The following is a 4062-nucleotide window of genomic DNA, read 5'->3' as shown; positions in this document are numbered from 1 at the left end:
GCGGGCTCCCGGGCCCCATCCATCTCTCGGAGGCCGACCACCTTTCCTTCCTGGTCGTGTCGACGCCATCGCGCGTGAACTTGAGCGCTCGCGCCCTCTGGCGACCGCCTTATGTCTCACAGCTCGGCGTCCGCGTACTGCCTGCGTTGGGCAGGGCTGCCTATCGGTTGTAAGGACTCCTTGAGCCATGCAGACTCGGGTCACAAACTTATAAGAGCCCAACTAGACCTGGCTAGGGACGGGCAGTGAGAACCTGGAAGGCTGGGACACGTGTCTCTTTTTCCTGTCTTTCTATTTCTCTCTTTTCCTCTTTCCACTGCTTGAGAGAACAAAGGAATACATACCCTTTATTCCCAAACTCAAACTATTCCTGGAAAACTCATAAACCGTTGTCGTCAGGTTGTGGTGAGATCAAGGAATTGGGTAGACTTTGAGATCCACACCCAGTGACACAATCAGAAAGATAATTCTTGTGACAAAAAGGAAATAAAAGCCTCATTGCTTTTGAAAAGAATTTGCCTTCAGTTCACCCTGCTTTAGGGCTCTCCTGCATCTTTGTCAGTCACCATATCTTGAAGGTAATGGAAACAATGGCAGGTCAATGGGCTACTGGGTCATTGAGTAATATTAATCTTTTACTGGAAGGGAGACCAGGCAAAAGTCAGGAGTCCCTAATAGCTAGACCCCCTTCCCTCCCTTCTTGCCCCATAATCTACCCACTTACATCCCTGCCTCTGTCCTTATGTCAACTACAAATTGCCAACGGTATTTGCCTCCTGCCTTTGTTGATATTAAATCTTGTGCTGCTGTAGCAGCTGACCTTCAGCACACCCTGAATGGAGTTAAGAGTGGAAAGTGAGGCAGTGTGTGCTCCAGAGAAACTGGTGGAGCAGGTTTTTAGGTAGGTAGATATTTTCAGGAACTTATTTTATGATCCTAATCCTTGCATCTTCTCATATCTAGAAAAGCACTAAATCCTTCATAGTGACATCAGCTCCTAGCAGAAAATCTTTTGTAAGTTAGGTGCTTGATTGTATTGAATTCCCCTTTCACCAGAATCACATATAATGACCTCCTCCCGCTGCCTCTTTGGAGCAGTTTCTCAGAGCTATCTGAGGTGCTGTATCCTGGGCTACGGTCCTGATTTTTCCTCAAATAAAACTTAACTCTCAATTCTCATGTTGAGCATGTTTTTGAGTCGCCACTTAGGATTCATGTTGTGCATGTTTTTGAGTTGCCACTTAGGAGGGCAGCCAGCATTCTCAGAGAAATATCCTCAGTTCAGTTCAGTTCAGTCGCTCAGTCGTGTCCAACTCTGACCCCATGAATTGCAGCACGCCAGGCTTCCCTGTCCAATACCAACTCCCGGAGTTCACTTAAACTCATGTCCATCGAGTCAGTGATGCCATCCAGCCATCTCATCCTCTGTCGTCCCCTTCTCCTCCTGCCCCCAATCCCTCCCAGCATCAGAGTCTTTTCCAATGAGTCAACTCTTCGCATGAGGTGGCTAAAGTACTGGAGTTTCAGCTTTAGCATCATTCCTTCCAAAGAAATCCCAGGGCTGATCTCCTTCAGAATGGACTGGTTGGATCTCCTTGCAGTCCAGGGGACTCTCAAGGGTCTTCTCCAACACCACAGTTCAAAAGCATCAGTTCTTCGGCGCTCAGCTTTCTTCATAGTCCAACTCTCACATCCATACATGACCACTGGAAAAACCATAGCTTTGACTAGATGGACCTTTGTTTTAGGCGATATTTATTTCTTATAGATTTTTAGAGACGATTCCATATCTATCTAATTTTAACAATTTACTTTTTCACCTTTTTTGAGATATTAATGCCATGTATGTAAGTTTAAAGTGTACAATGTGATTATTAGATACAGATATACATTTTACCTATTATTTAAGGGAAAACAGGTTCTGTATGTTTTGGCTTTTCCAAAATAGTTTCAATATTTTTATAATTTCATTTTTTTAAATTAAGGCAATTCATTAAAAGCATAATTGCACATAAGTTGCTTTTTACGCTTCTAATATTTTCAATTTAGTTCAGTTGCTCAGTTGTGTCTGACTCTTTGTGACCTCATGGACTGCAGCACACAAGGCTTCCCTGTCCTTCACCATCTTCTGGAGCTTGCACAAACTCAGGTCCATCGAGTCAGTGATGCCATCCAACCATCTCATTCTCTGTCATCCCCTTTTTCTCCTGTGCTGCTGTAGCAGCTGAACTTCAGCACACTCTGAATGTAGTTAAGGGTGGAAAGTGAGGCAGTGTGTGCTCCAGGGAAACTGGTGGAACAGGTTTTTAGGTAGGTAGATACTTCAGTTAAGAGGATGGCTTAATCTTTCCCAGCATCAGGGTCTTTTCCAATGAGTCAGTTCTTCGCATCAGGTGGCCAAAGTATTGGAGCTTCAACTTCAACATCAGTCCTTCCAATGAATATTCAGGACTGATTTCCTTTAGGATTGACTGGTTGGATCTCCTTGCAGTCCAAGGGACTTTCAAGAATCTTCTCCAACATCACAGTTCAAAAGCATCAATTCTTCGGCACTTGGCCTTTTTTTTTTTTTTTATAGTGAAAACTTTTATAGTTGGAATTAGCCAGCTGGACTCAGTTTAGATGATCCCAATTTTGTTGGCAACATCCAAAGCATCATAGTCAGGAGCCAGTCAAACATATGCCTTCTCTCCATCAGGCCTGATCAGAGTATTGACCTTAGCCACGTCAATGTCATAGAGCTTCTCCACAGCCTGTTTAATTTGGTGCTTTTTGGCCTTGACATCCACAATGAATACCAGTGTGTTGTTGTCTTCTATTTTCTTCATGGCTGACTCGGTGGTGAGGGGGAATTTGATGATGGCATGGTGGTCAAGTTTGTTTCTCCTAGGGGCACTCTTCTGAGGATATTTGGGCTGCCTCCTGAGCCTCAGTGTTTTGGGTCGCCGGAAGGTGGGTGACGTCTGGATCTTCTTTTTCTTGTGGCCGTGGACACCTTTCAACACTGCTTTCTTGGCCTTCAAAGCCTTTGCTTTGGCTTCAGCTTTAGGAGGGGCAGGGGTTTCCTTCTTTGCCTTCGGCGCCATCTTCATGAAAAGGGTTTCCACTTAGCCTTCTTAATGGTCCAACTCTAACATCCATACATGACTACTGGAAAAATCATAGCTTTGACTATATGGATCTTTGTTGGCAAAGAAATGTCTCTGTTTTTTAATATGCTATCTAGGTTTGTCATAGCTTTTCTTCCAAGGAGTAAGCGTCTTTTAATTTCATGGCTGCAGTCACCATCTGCAGTAATTTTGGAGCCCAAGAAAATAAAGTCTGTCACTGTTTCCCCATCTATTTGCCATGAAGTGATGGGACCGAATGCCATGATCTTCACTTTTTGAATGTTAATTTTTAAGCCAATTTTTTCACTCTCCTCTTTCACCTTCATTAAAAGTTTCTTTAGTTCCTCTTTGCTTTCTGCCATAAGGGTGGTGTCATCTGCATATCTGAGCTTATTGATATTTCTCTTGGCAATATTGATTCCAGCTTGTGCTTCATCCAACCCGGCATTTCACATGATGTACTCTGTGAAACTCTAAAAGTTTTACCCTTCTGTAACTCTAGACGTTAAGTAAGCAAGGTGACAATATACAAGCTTGATGTGTTCCTTTCCCAATTTGGAACCAGTCCGTTGTTTCATGTCTGGCTTTAACTGTTGCTTCTTGTCCTACATACAGATGTCTTAGGAGGCAGGTAAGGTGGTCTGATATTTCCATCTCTTAAAGAATTTTCCATAGTTTGTTGTGATCCACACAGTCAAAGACTTTAGTGTAGTCAATGAAGCAAAAGTAGATGTTTTTCTGGAATTCTCTTGCTTTTTTATGACCCAGTAGATGTTGGCAATTTCTGGTTCCTTTGCCTTTTCTAAACCCAGCTTGAATATCTGGAAGTTCTTGGCTCATGTACCGTTGAAGCCTAGCTTGGAGAATTTTGAGCATTACTTTGCTAGTGTGTGAGATGAGTACAATTGTGCGGTAGTTTGAGCATTCTCTGGCATTGCCTTTCTTTGGGATT

General features: G+C 43.3%; 1 pseudogene; it reads right to left on the bottom strand.

The window, feature by feature from the left end:
* Window positions 1-2672: 2672 nt before the first annotated feature.
* LOC104991610 lies at window positions 2673-3092 on the bottom strand (annotated as a pseudogene).
* Between the last annotated feature and the right edge of the window lie 970 nt (window positions 3093-4062).

Source organism: Bison bison, unplaced genomic scaffold, assembly GCF_000754665.1.
Source record: "Bison bison bison isolate TAMUID 2011002044 unplaced genomic scaffold, Bison_UMD1.0 scf7180017864197, whole genome shotgun sequence".
NCBI classification, from domain to species: Eukaryota; Metazoa; Chordata; class Mammalia; order Artiodactyla; family Bovidae; genus Bison; species Bison bison.
The sequence above is the reverse complement of the archived record's forward strand: the minus strand, read 5'-3'. Positions and strand labels throughout refer to the sequence as shown.